The sequence below is a fragment of the Xenopus tropicalis genome, chromosome 4, assembly GCF_000004195.4.
Source record: "Xenopus tropicalis strain Nigerian chromosome 4, UCB_Xtro_10.0, whole genome shotgun sequence".
Taxonomy (NCBI): Eukaryota; Metazoa; Chordata; class Amphibia; order Anura; family Pipidae; genus Xenopus; species Xenopus tropicalis.
Window position 1 is genome coordinate 66,333,304 of NC_030680.2, and position 14,916 is coordinate 66,348,219.

A 14,916-nucleotide genomic window follows, 5' to 3' on the forward strand; every position below is an offset into this window, starting at 1 on the left:
CCAGATAAAGTGAATGGCATGTGAAATGAACTAAGATTTATTACTGTGAACACCTGCCATATACAAAGTTCTCTGTGCTGACATGTTAATAATAAAATTCAGAGACTGTTTAGGTTTTTCCTCTGGGTTATATTTTGTAAAACAGATTGTATCATAATAGAAGTTAAAACAAACAGCAGAGGGCAATGCCCTCTCCTTTAAGAATGAATACTTAAAGGAGAAGGAAAGGCTAAGTCACTTGGGGGTGCCAAAATGTTAGGCACCTCCAAGTGACTTTAATCACTTACCTTTTACCCAAGGCTGGTGCCCCTGTTAGGAGAAAACAGCACCAGCCCGGGGTACCTGCAAGTGTCTCCTCTTCCTGCTTCAAACTTGCGCATGCGCACTAGAGTGGAAAGCGTAACTTTAACAAAAAAGTCGGCTCTTCACTTTACTGCCCATGCACCGGCCCAAGGATTTTGCCGACAGAAGGAACAAGGAAGGAGGAAGCGCTCGCTGCAGGTACCCCGGGCTGGTGCGGTTTTCTCCTAACAGGGGCACCAGCCCGGGGTAAAAGGTAAGCGATTAAAGTCACTTTGGGTGCCTAATATTTTGGCACCCCCAAGTGACGTAGCCTTTCCTTCTCCTTTAACTAACAGAGTACCTAACTCACAGACAGATTTATATCATATTAAGTGGTCTATTGAAGAATCTTACCAAATTGGAATATATATTTCAGTTAATATTGCCATTTTTACATTTTTTCCCTTGAGCCACCATTTGGTATCATTTTTGTGCTCTTCCAGAGATCACCTGACAGGAAATAATGCAGCTCTAAATGTAATAGGGAAAAGAGTGGGAGTAAAAGACAGAACTTTGTCCATTGGGTGATGTGATCTAACAAGTATGTGTGCCCTTGGTCTGTTTATGTGCACCGTGAATCGAATGATCCCAGGGGGCAACATTTCTTAAAGGAGAAGGAAAGTAATTTTGGCATTTTACTGCCAATAGATTCGCCACATTAGTGCCACCTAGAACACTATATTTATTCAGCAGAAAGCTTTACTATACCTGAGTAAAGAGCCCTAGAATTTCCCTCTGATAGCATCTGCCATTTTAGCTTGGTCTTGGTAGCTTCCTGCTGCAGTTATAGCTGTTAGAAGCTCAGATCACACATTCTTAAGGGTGGGGGAAGTGAGTTCTTATGCATTCTCATGGGAGGTGGGAGCAGGAGATGGGAGGGGGAGAGAACTGAGCAGACTTGTGCCCCAAACCTGAAGGAGCCCTAAAGGAGATGAAGTCTGATACTGAAGAACATGTTCACAAAAAAAGAGACAAGAAATCCTGTATTTTTTTTATAGAGAACTCAGTGCAGCATTTCTGTAAGTGCTTATGGCTGTATTTTCACAGACCTTTCTGATAAAGCTTACTTAGTGTTTAACTTTCCTTCTCCTTTAAGATGACAGTTTTTTATTTAGGATTATCCAATGGCCCATACTACTAAAAAGTATATTTTTATGAAATGGGTTAATTTAGGTGAAGCTGGGTTTTACATATGAGCTGTTTTATGCAATATATATTCATAAAGACCTTTAAGAGAGACATTGTTTGTGGCAATAGTTGTTCTTTAAATACAAGTGATATTTAACTAGTATATGCATTAATGCTATATGCTGTATGCTTGATGGCTTTGCAGTAATTAAATAGGGAGTTGCATGCATCTGGATTTTAAAGAAGCCAGATGGTTGGGCTACAGATTATCCAGGTTGTATTAGAGATCAAGTTGAGTAAGTTATCTTATTATCTGTTAACACTATGGGCCTTTAAAAAGTGTTGTGCATATGGTTACAATAAGGATCACTGCATTTCTGTGGTGTGCTAAGACTGCATCCGTGAACTAGAAGGCAGATAAATGCTGTATGAAAATATTGTTATCATACCACACATATACTATACTTTAAGCACAGCTTCTGATTATGGGAATCTGAGCCAGGACAAATAAACAGAAGCTCATTTTATGGCTGCCATGAATAGCTATAGATAGAGCCGTTAATCTGAAATGTCAGGGTACATTACAGGAAAGCTTTGCAGATCTTGGCAGTGGAAGAGCACGCTGAAACCATTGCTTTCTAAAAGCCATGTGCGGGCAAACTTAGAGGCAGGCTGTGGTATGCCCAGATCTCAAGAAATCCCTGTCACCTGGTTGGTAGACACACAAATAGTACATAGTATGCATATGTACAAACTGACTGTCGCTGGATATCAAACCACACATTAACAGAACAGTGTGAGTCTGTGCAGGGGGTTGCTGGCTGTGTTACAGAGGTGCAACCAACGAAAAGAATTTGAGGCATCAAAGGACTTCTGTTTTCAGCTAGAAAATGTGTATAAAATGGTTTCAGTGTGGAGAAGAGAATATTCACAGCAGAAGGGCTTTTGTTTTGTGTTGGTGCCACATCATGCCAAAAAGCATGGCTTAGTAGGGTAACATCACATCTCCCAATGAAACCAATAAGCTAAATAGAAAAACAGTTGGGAGCATGCAAGCATGAATGCTGCCCACAGAATGTTCCATGGCCTGTTTGTTGGCCACTGAAATACATGCCTAATTATTTTTATTTATTTTAAGTTCATATTGGTTAGTTCCTATAGATAATATATTTATTATATTATCAGCAGGGCTGTGTAGTACATCCTGATTTTCTCTTGAACATATCCCTATTAGGACTGTGCAGTCCGGTCTTCCATAGTAATTAATACAGTTGACATGGCTGCGGAAATCTGTCCCTGAACAGTTTCTTATGTGTGGGGAAACATTGTAAATACGTGTATTTTTGTCTGGTTATGGCCTCCTCAAATACATTATGATTGATATTGCGTAATATTTCCAAATATCATTAAACAAATAATGGAAGGGGCAGAGGTCTTTCCACATAGAATCACTCGGTCTGAGAAATCTGTTTTTGTTTTCTCTAGAACTTGGTAGCTGAGTGGGGAATTGTGTGGAGATTAATGTTCATTCTGAGGTTTTTTTTTCCTTTGTGAAAGAACAGTACGTTCATCTGGGGGGGCTGCCCCTTTTTGTTTTCCCAAGATTTACAATTAAAACATAGCTGAAGTGGAGATTCTTCTCCAGTGAGCTTGTGGATAAATTTTGGGCCGGTAGTCAAACATCTTATTCCTTTGATAATTACAGTAGCTACTCTGGAAAGTTCTATCTGCTTACTGAGGGGATTCCCAACAGTAGCCTCTATGAGATGAAGCTTGTGCCATTCTCTGATCCTGCAGCAAATCCCCGTCAGCCGTCTGGACTGATTTGTAACTGTATAAATGGCATCTGTTTTTTATATGTGGTGTGTTTTAGTAAGAAAGTCTGTTCTTTCGTAAATGATCCACCCGGGATTTAAACCAGTAAAATTAAAGTGAGTAGACAGTAACCCATTAGCTGCTAGAAGGGACACCAGCCTATATCGTTTACACAGCAATGCTTTTTGCGGCATTATTCTGCTCCTAAATTATATATTCTAAAAGTGATACCAGATCTAAATTTCTTGATATGATCATTATCAGACACAAGAACAAAGAATATATGTAAGCTTAACCAGCTAGTTAAAAGGGATATTATACTGATTGGTTTATTACTATTTAAAAATAAACATTTTATAGGTAAAGGGTTAGTTCACCTTTAAAATTACTTATAGTAATATGTAGACATTGATATTTTGAAACATTTTGCAGTTGGTCTTAAATTTCCAATTTTTTAGCTTTTTGTTCAGCAGCTCCCCAGTTTGATATTTTGGCAGCTATCTGGTTGCTAGGGTCTTATTTACCCTAGCAACCAGGCAGTGGTTGGAACGAGAGACTGAAATAAAAATAAGAGAGTGCCTGCATAAAATGATAAGCAATAAAGAGTAATAATAACAATTGAATTGAAACCTCACAGAGCAATAGTTTTTTGGCTGCTAGGTGTCAGTGACCCTCACCTAAAAACTGGAAAGAAGCAGAAGAGTAAGGCAAGTATTTCAAAATCTAGAAAAAATAAATTACGAAGGCCAATCACAAATTTGGTACGAATATGGCATTCTATATCATTCTAAAAGTTAACTTAAGGGTATATAAGTATTTTCTAATGTAACAGTAACATGCACTCCATTTCTCATTACAGTGTTGGCTACCAGAGGCCCCTATTTCATAGGGTCTAAATGTGGCCATACACTGTAAGATCCAATCGTTTGGCATAAGAGCAGTCTGAGCGTGTATGGATTTCATACATAGTAGAAAAAGGGAACTCATATCTCTATAAAAAAGTGCTTGCTTTACATCAATTCTATATATTTTTGAACCTTTGACCATTGATGGCACTGCTTCTGAGTCTATAGCTCATATTTCCTATATTATATTTGCCAAAAATGTCCCATGCAAAACTATCACATAGATTTGCCCAGGGGGTGTTATTCTAGGACTCATTTTGCTTCCAAGTTCCAGTGAACTTAAAAAAAGGTCAAAGAGAAAAGCTAAAACAGCAGTAGTGTTACTTTTTTTTTTTTTTTTTTAAAGAGTTGTGGAATGCTAAATGAATTAATAGTATATAGAAACTTGGTCTCTAGAACTCATTTTTAAGGGAGTGCAGCTACAGTACTTGGATTATATTTATATAGTACATGTATAACCTGCATACCTATATAATGGTACATAATAATATCATCAATTATTTTCGATTTCCAGTGATGTCACTTGTGCCACATGACTGATATTTGTTTATTAAATAAAGTAATGTAATAACTAATGTAGAATATCAGGATAAAAGATACCAAATATATATTGCCATTGAATTGGCAATGGACAACAATGCAAAAGTAAAAACTTTAGGTTGTGGCGAAGATTCAAGATGTTATGTAATAAAAGGATCTAAATATGCCCAGGAGCTGAAGTGATTAAAAACTACAAAATTACATTGAAATTGCTCACTGTACCTTAGTAGCCAATATCTTATGGTCTCTAGACTAGAGATAATACTAGACAGTTATTTTGTATGTCAACTGATATCTATATATAGTGTTAATACTCCATATGGAACAGAAAAACACATATTTATATCATTGGTACCTGTTGTAGGACCTGCAAAACCAGAAGGCTTACGTGAGAAACCTTGTATTCACCACCAGCCTCTTTCATTAGTCTGCCAAAGGCTTTAGTGGGTAAGAAACTAGTCTAGATTAAAAAGTGGATACACCGAAAAACATCAATAGGCAGGCACTCCGGGATTTTTGGTATAAAAAATGTTTTGCAGAAGTTCACAAAAAATGTAGTAAAATCAAAGTATATTTATTTAAAGCTAACACATGTAACACATGTTACGCATGTTAACATGTTAACACATGTAACGCGTTTCGTACCTTTGCGGTACTTCATATGTATCCCCCCTTTTTTAGATTAAAAAGTGCACAAATAAGTATAATGCAGGCTAACAGGCATTACATATAAATGGCTGGCCACTTCATATGACCCATTATCATCTGAGGGAATAATTTAAGAAAGAAAAAGATACATAAGAGTGTTTCTATCTATCTATCTATCTATCTATCTATCTATCTATCATTTATCTGTCTATCAGCAAGAACCTGAAGTGTGGCAATACAGTTATCATCTAACATATTTAGAGCAAGGGTAAGAATCTGGTCCCCATTCATGTCTCCTCTGGCAGAGAATATGCATTATCTTAAGCTAGATCCATGGACAAAGATTTCCACAGATGGAGAGTAATACATGGGTTATTGCTTCTAATGTAAGGCATATGGACAAAGCCAAACTTGGGCCAATAAGAACCGTGCTCTTTACTTCCAGGATGTTTGGACAGATGTTTTATTTTCTAATATTATTTCTTTTGAATCAAATGAAATAGAAGCTTTGAAAGTCAATGCAGTCATTTATTGTCAGTTTCCTCCCTAATGCTGCATTGTGCTTGGAAAGCGCCAGCTCACGTTGTGAACTCTTTTTGCACCCCTGACACAATGCATTGTGTTAAAAATTTAAACTGTATGTTTTAACATCTCTATTGCTTACATAAAAATACATTTTTGTTGTATCTAGTGAGTCCATGACTGAAATAAGTATAATGAAATCATACGTTTATAAACATAAAAGCCACCATGTGTACTTCCTATGTCTTACCACATTAAAGTTGAAGAGAAGCAATGTAAATGATACTACTGGATGTTTATTCATATGTAGCGATACATATAGGTCCTGTTCTACTTGATCCGAATCAAGACAGAGCTTGACTGTTCAGCACCCTAGCAAATAAGAAGTAATTCAGTATATTTATATTCCTAGCTATAGAGTCCTAGCCCACTAAATCTTCATGATCAGCAGTCTCAGTGGAACAGTTAGAAAAATACAGTTTATAATATGATGATATTTGTGCTTATTTACAAATCATACAAATGTTATGGCTTGTTTTGAATATTTCTTCAAGAGCATTATCAATTATACTGTATGATCCACAATTGCTTATGCCTGCCTCTTTGCCATTCATTATTACACCAGGTCTTCAACACAAAAGCTGCAGAGGTATAACATTGGTATCTACCATTTTAAGCAGCTTGAATGGTAAAATACCTGCTAGGTGGCAATCTGAATACTGGGCCAGTGAATACTGACACCAGTGAAAGCCACTCATTATTAGTCATTATAAGTCATTTTACTTGTTTAAATTATAGCTAGCAAAGGTACATGACATAGGCAGCCATGGAATAGAGGCTTGTGTGGAGTATTCAGAAGACCTTTAATATCAATCATTGGCAAGAGCTCTCCAGCATATATTTTAAAGTAAAATAGTTGTGGGGACTGCATTAATAGAAGATGAAGAGAAGGAAACCATTGTAAGGGCAGCTATAACCATAGTGTAAACAGTAAGGCCTAGAAGCTATATGGGCCTCTTTTAGCTCTAGGATTGGGGAGGTCATTAGAGAAGATGCTCATGCAATAGTCTTGCATTCTGGTCCACATTTTTTATGAAGTCAACAGATAGAGAGGAAAGGTCACTTTTACTGGGGCGTTAACCCCTTACAGAGGGTTTAAATTATGCTTATGCTGGGTGCTCGCTTGGACTAAGCGAAGACAATGAAACCCAGCTTTTAGTTCTAAGAATTTTCCATTATTTCATACCTCCTTCACATCAAAATCTCTGTATTTGGTCATTTTCGTAGAGAGTCGGAAACTCAATGTTTTCCGGCTTGCCAACAGTCTAGTGTTTCAGTGGAATGTAAGTGGAAGCAAATGGTTTGAAGGAAATTACATTTGCAGGGCTAGTTAACCTCTCTGTGTCTGACTTCAAGAAACCAATTTTTCATTGCACTTCTTACTTCCTGGATTTTCTTGCTGAGGCAGATCACAGTCACCCGACAGGCAAATGAGAAGATTGCTTCCTTCAGTCTGCTGAAAAACAGTGCATATAATGAGGTCTTGTCAAGGCCTAGACCTTTCGCTGTTTTAATAAGGCATTTGATAAAAGAGCAGAGTTTTATATTAGTAATAGTAACCTTCATTTTAGCGTTACATAACAAGTCATTAGCAAACAAGTCTGGATGTATGAATCTTAGTTTATAAAGGTGCCTTTCATACAGCCCTGCTGATTGGTCGCAGGACTCTGCTGGCTTCACTGGTTGCTCACAGCCTGCTCTATAGACATTTCCTTAGTAAACACGGGCTCCACACTTTGTAAGAGGTTGCAGCAGGGACAGTCATCTTAGGAAAAAGACACCAAAGAAAATTAAAACTTTTCAATTTTTTTCTGATAGTCTACTAATTTTTAGGCAAATTATATAGGAAAAATCCACACAGAATTGCACCAGTCAAAACACATCTGTCTTCCTGTCTTCAACCTAAACAGCAATTTAACATATTATCTAGCTTCTGGTTTATTGAGAAGACAACAAATATAAACCATCTGAACTACACTGTCTGAAGGTGCCCATACATGGGCAGCTTATTGGCCCATGTATTTGTCCTCAAACAGGCCTGACCGATATCTGGCTGAAAATCAGCTGTTTAAAAGTCCCATTGGGGTGAGGAGCACATTGGCTCATTGATGCGGCCCTTGTCCCGATGGCCTATATCCCGTCAATGTGATTTGAATGTTTGCCCAATGTCGCAGAAAGATTTGCTCGTTTGGATCCACTCTTTGTCTACACAAAACAGTAACTGCGTCAGTTTTGCTACTCATATTAATAAATGTATCACCCAAGTATACCTGAGTGAAAGTGATTTTTTCCTATGTATCAATAAAAAAATAAAGCCTTTATTAATCAAACAGTTTGCTTTTTTAAACTCGGAGTTTTGACTTTGCACCAGAATGACTCCATATTTACTATTATATTAAAATTTTGAACCAGCCACATTATTATTGTATGCTGAAACTGGCAGTTTTTCTCCCACTGTGTAATGACCCCCACCTTTTCTCTAATGTAAGGGTGATAGAAGCTCATTATACACAGTTCACTGAGGCTCATTTTCATATTGGCCTTAAAGCACAGCAGTAATGAAGTTAAATGGCTTCAGTCTTGTTCCATGCAGCACTGTTTTACCTTTTATCAAACATTTGACTTCAGTGATGGCCCTCCAGCAGCTGGATAACTGCAGCTGACACTGTTGAAGGAAACCTTTGTGATGCTGATGGGCCACTGCAGAACAGTTCAACAGCCATTACAAACAAACTAAGAGAAAGGAATACAAAAATATATCTGCACAGATATACACATAAATATGCATAATTACACAGATTTTTTTCTCTCTTTGTTTTTACAGCTGGGAAGAATATACAGTGTTGACGTCTGTCTTCCTTTGGCTGACACTTAACCTGCTTGATCCACTTGGGGTTTCCTTCTAGCCTTGGATGTTTAACCCCTTAACTAAGAAGCCATCCTCCTTCAGCATCCGAAGAGAAGTTGTCATACATCAGGTGCCTTTCTGAGGCCCAAAGGGTTAACCTATGGCAGAGTAAATGGATAACGGTTTGGCAAAGCAAAGTCTTACCCAACTCCTGCACACACGGTATGTGCATCACTTTCATTTAGATACAAATTACTATGAGCAAATAATTTGGTATAAGCAAATCAATGGTGTAGAGAGAGGTGTTGTCTGAGTGCCTAAGCACACAAGGGTCTATTTACTAAGTGAATTTACGCATCTTTAGAGTGTACTTTTAACACAGCTTGTGTCAATACTGCTTTCCACTACACTACATGCCTTCTGCGTCACCCTGTTCAGTTTTTATTTCTAAACAGAAGGCCTAGCTTCTCTAAACAGAAAAACTTTGCAAATTATTTATAATGTTGTTGTTTGAAAAATGCCAGACTGTTTCAGTAGGGATGCACAGTACTGTGTGAAATATAAGCTTGTAAAAAGGAGTGCAGTTAAGCAGTTACTGATGGGGGGGCATCAAGGCAACTCTATTCCTGCAATAACTGGGGCATTGATGCTTGTCTTAACCATTATTTTAATGCAAGGTAATAACTATCATTGCAGTATAGGTTTTATTACAACATGATTAACACTCACAGAGCTAAATACTGAGCCAAAAATACTCCAGAAATGTGCTTTGTAAAAGTACAACAGCTGTTGAATGTTAGGGGGTAGTCGTTGTAATTGAAGGGAAAACAAATTTAAGGAAAAACTTCCTATTGCTCTGAGTCACTGACTTAAAGGTCAAGGAAAACCCTATTCAGTGGGGAGTAATATGTTAGACACCCCCATAAATGTAAGTTTTTCCCTTGTGCTACTTTTCCCAAAGAATTGTACAAGTCCATAGAAAAAATGAAAGCAGTGTCATGCCACCATCTTAGTTACCTCTCCCGGGTGTCTGTTTTTAGACTAAAGCTGGCCAGACACCTCTTTTGGTAACCTCAAAAAGAAGAAATTACTTTTTGTGGTAATGTGATTCCATTTATTGGCTAACTGTTATATGTAAAAATGCAAGCTTTTGAGAAAAAATGACATCTCTTCATCAGGCATGTAATATTGTAATGTCACCCACTGTGACCTACAGCACTTATATTTGCCTGTTTGTGTCTGTAAGTTACCCTCCCATATAGATTGTAAGCTCTACGGGGCAGGGACCTCCTTCCTCTTGTGTCTTTGACTCTTAACTTATTGCAACTGTATCTTGTATTTATTTGTGCTTATTGTAATACTTTGTATTTATCTATTTTAATACCCGTTTATATTAATGTATTCTACTGTACATCGCTGTGTACATAAGTAGCGCTTTATAAATAAAGTTATACATACATACATAAGCATAATGTTACAATTTCTAAAACACTACCTAAAGTTATATGTATACTCATGGACACAATAGGATGCAGTTACATCAAAGTAGGTATCTGACATGGACATGTGAAATGGAAAGTAGATAACAGAGAACTAAAAAAAGATAAGATAAGGATCTTGTATCCTGAAAGCACTTGGGCACCAAAAAGTTTGCATATTCAGTAGGGACATATGCTGTGGCCATTTGATGTTGTTAGGCCCTTTCGAAGCATCCATGGTTCCCATGGGGATGTCCCCTAGATACATTCAGCCTGGAAACAGGGCCGGATTTGTCTTCTGGCCGGCCCCGTTGGTCGCACTAACCCCCCCCCCCCCCCCCCCCGTGTGTGCATGCGCAAACATTTAAACTCCCATACGGAGCAGTGCATGCCGCCCCTAAACTTGTGCCGCCCTAGGCCTGGGCCTTTGTGGCCACAAATCCAGGCCTGCCTGGAAATTATAACTTATAATTGCATATGAAACTTTTATCCCTGTTTAAGACACTGCTCAGGGTGTCAAATTCTTCCATACATTTATATTCCTCCACCTTCCTCACCAAATGAGTTGATCTTTACATTCATGGCCACTTTTAGTAAGAGTAACATTTACATATCTTATGCTACTGTATATGTAGAAATCTTCACTGCTGCTAAGGATGACTTTGAGAGGTCATTTTAATGGTGGCACTGACCTGCGTTTGTCTTCTCATTGGGCCGGTGCATCTTTTCCTAAAAGGAACACTGACCTGGGAAAAAAATGGTTACATTAACTAACATTAACTGGATGCCTAACATATTGGCATCACCCAAGGAATGGGTATAGGCTTGTTCAATAATCTTATCTGATAAATGCAGTGAAAACTTTCTTGTAATAGAAGTAGTCACATGCCTTGTACTACACACATTACAATCACAACAATCTGATTTATGTGATTCATTCCAAATGTTCAACTGCCAAAAGCAGAAAAAAAATGTTAGTTTAAGGGAGTGCACTAATAAACAATTTAAAAAAAATTGGCAAATAAAAACATCCAGTACAGTCTGTGTTCATGTTTAAAACATTTCCCCTTTAAAGAAGAAGGGCCAATGGTTGAACATTTGTGATTTACATACATTTTTTCCTTTCATGCTGCCCCTCCCTGCTGGTCTGAAAACAAATATGACTAATGCCCAGTTGTGGGTTGGCACTAAACTGCCACTGCGGGAGAATGCGATGTTAGCCTTGTGTGCATATCTGTTAGAAAATGGGGCAATAAAGTGCCCCTTTCCTCTCATGCATTTAATAATAGAGCATAAATGTCATGAAATATAATAGGCTGTGATTCAGGAAATCTGAGTGCCTGTAGAATGTGTGACTACTGCCAAGCCACTTTAATTCCTGTTCCTCAAGTGCAAAAGATTTAAAGGGACTTGAAATACTCTGCAAAAGGTAGAAAAAAAAGCATTGGCAACATTGGCCCAAGGTCCAGTAAATTACCCAGGGCAACCAGTCAGCAAATGTCTCATTGATTGTCATGAGATCCAGGACAAGCCCTAATGTTGTGATGTGTATTACACAGACCTGAAATTCCTATTCTCCATTATAGCAGACTTTCCATGGATTGCTTCTAGTTTAGTCAAGTCACAATTAAAACTAAATATAGCTATCCTAATAAAAGAACAAAATAGCTGCTTTAGTGTAAGTATGCTTGGTAACCATTAGTGAAGTGAATTTGTTCTCTGGAGGAAGGAACAAAATACCCAGCTGGGTTTGCAGAAGTGATACCGAATTGGACTTGACTGGTTCTCTGTCTCTCTGTTCCTAGGAGACTAGTTCATCTGCCAGTATTGTCTCGCTGCTTTGCACCGTTGCTAGAGTACACCAAAAAGAAAGTAATGTGACTGCCCCAAGGACTCCAGACAGGTAAAACCAAATACTAATCTATCTTCATTAGGCCATACGGACACAAAAATAAACTGTATTTCCTGTTGCACTAATGATGTTCCAGATTTTTGTTTTGTTTCTGGGAGTTTTATGTTTGTGGGGTAACTGAAACTTTAAAAAACACTTTGGAGCAGCAGACTGACCACAAGATCGGATCAAATACTGCAAATTTCGCACTGGCATTTGAAAAATGACATTCATTAATGATTAATTACCATTAATTGGATTTCTAATTTGTAGCTCTATTGATGGCATTGCAGCATTCATAAACTATCTATATTTTCAAATCTATAGCTTCTTAAGTTGTTTCTTTGTTAAATGGGCATGCATCTTTTTTATCAATCTTCTTTTTTATTTTTATAGTATTTAAACCACTGCCGGGTTTCTAGGTTAACAAAGAACATTAATAACTATTTTAATGTGAACTGCCCCTTTAAAGCGGACCTGTCACCTTAAGAAATAATTTCAAATTGTTTTCTATTGTGTTTGTCAAGCAAAATAAACTTTACTTACACTATATAAATTATTTTAATCTTATTTTCTTCAGCCTTGGAATTCACAATTGCAGCAAGCAGGCAGGGGCCATTTTGTGGACACTGTTATCAAAGCAGGCATTGCATGCTACCAAAATCTTGTTTCTGTGCCAGTATGGGGGGACCTGAGACCCATATCCATGCACTGGTTACACAATTAGATGGTGAGGAGGGAGGGGGAATGTGAGGAGTGCAGCAACATCTAAGAAGTTCTGAATTGAAAGTGAAAGTAACTGTCTGCCCTACCTCTATGCCTAAGGCATAGAGGTGGGGCAGGCATTATATGATTGACAGCTGGGATTTTAAAATGCTTTTATAATGGGTATGGATGTGGTAATAAAAACATTATTCTGGGTTTCATGTTTAATTTGAAAAGGGCTTTTACTATACAGCTTTTTATGTCTGGGTGACAGGTCCACTTTAAATTTAGACCTATTTTGGTTTTTTAGCACACAGCCCTTGCCCACACTGAGATTTATCTATAATGTTTAAATCTGGGATCTCTTTTCCAGAAAAGTGATTTCCTTTTGCTCAGTAATAATAAATCATGTACATATATGTGCTATGCACAATGCTTGGGACCTGTGGTTTTCTGGATTAGGAATCTCCATGCCTTAAATCTATTCATTTAAACATAAAATAAACCCAATAGGATCAAGTACAAGGTAACTCTTTTATTATCACAGTGAAAAAGGAAATCAATCTTAAAAAAAGAAATATTTGATTAAAATGAAGTCTGTGGGAGATGGCCTTTTGTAATTTAGTGTTTTCTTGGATAATGGATTTAATGCCTGTACCTTGTACTAAGCTTCATATATCCATGTTGGATAAAATCCTATTGGGTTTGGGTTTTTAGATCCAAATTATACAATCGCTACATCCAAGTCTCAGTCGTTCAGAAAAAAAGATCCCTCCCCTATAACATATTTGCAATTCATAACTGCCAACCCAAATATGCCAGAAATAACTGGTTCCAGTGTAGTTAATGGTGCCCTCATTTCTTATTTTTCTGCATACCATCTGCACTTTGAAGGAAACACAAAAACAGAGCTGCTCTTCAGAATGTTAAATCAGCTCAGTCCGATCACTTTTTCATGACTGATCTAATGTATTGTGCTTCCTTCACTAAAAATGTTCAAAGTGGCTGGGGAAGGCTTGGCCACACAAAAAAATTACTTTAGAGATCCATTTAATCTTGCCGTCACTCTACTACAATTAAAATGTCCAGACCTAGGTTCATCTAACCTATGTAAATCAGTACTGAACACATGGTTCATGCCTTAGGCTTCACCTTAGCACTAATAGAAATTATTTATAGCTGTATAACCTGATCTGCATGTGTATTATTCCTGGCAGGAAATTTATAGAGTCCATTATTTCAGGTTTATATCATGTCTTCTGGAGGCTCAATTTCACCTCCTCCTTATATCTAACATTGCTGGTTTAGTAAGTGGTCTTTCATTTACTGAGGCCTTGAACTAATTAAAGAATTATTCCATATCGCAACTGAACTCTGAGTACACATATACAGATTTCCACATGTAGATCATTTTTAATGTAAGGATGCTGTATAAATCCAATGAGTTCAAAGAGCTCTGTCACCTGTGGAACGATGCTGACTTTTATTTGACCTTCAATGCCTATTTTTGAGGTTCAATACAAAGCTGGCGTTGCCCCATAAGCCATACAGTCATAGAGTCCCACATCAAAGAAATATCCTTATTACAAGGGCAATCGCGCATCGTATTTAAAATGTCTAGAGACTTTAAAGTGTATTTAGATATTCTCAGATGTGGCAAAGTATAATTTCATCTTCTTATTACTGATAGGGTGTGGCCTGCCCATACGGCCTGTAGGCTGGCATTTCAAAATAAAGAATATAGCGTCAAGACTGACTCTTTGAGTCATCTGGAGGCCCATGGTTGATCTCCATAATTCTGTGGTGTAAAATCAGCTACAAAAGTAGAACTTGTAATTTACTACCTTACCCTTGACCTCTTGTTAATGTCTACAGCACAGATGTCAGGCTACATCTGTTGCGAACTACAACTCCCAGCTATTAGCTGCAAAGGAATGCTGAAAGATCTCACTCACAACTGATGGAAGGCCATGAGTTTGACAACAGCAGGATTAAAAGCTAGTTTTGCCACTCTTTGTACCACTTCAGCTAAAT

The 14,916-nt window shown here is 37.7% G+C and overlaps 1 protein-coding gene across 1 annotated transcript in view; it reads left to right on the top strand.

Moving 5' to 3' along the window:
* Nucleotides 1-14,916, top strand: part of znf469 (zinc finger protein 469) — an 88,212-nt gene that overhangs the window by 25,653 nt on the left and 47,643 nt on the right. The window contains exons 2-3 of the mRNA XM_012962311.3: nucleotides 8,785-9,030; nucleotides 12,092-12,189. The gene's annotated coding sequence lies outside the window, so the exon portion shown is untranslated. The remainder of the gene's footprint in view (nucleotides 1-8,784; nucleotides 9,031-12,091; nucleotides 12,190-14,916) is intronic.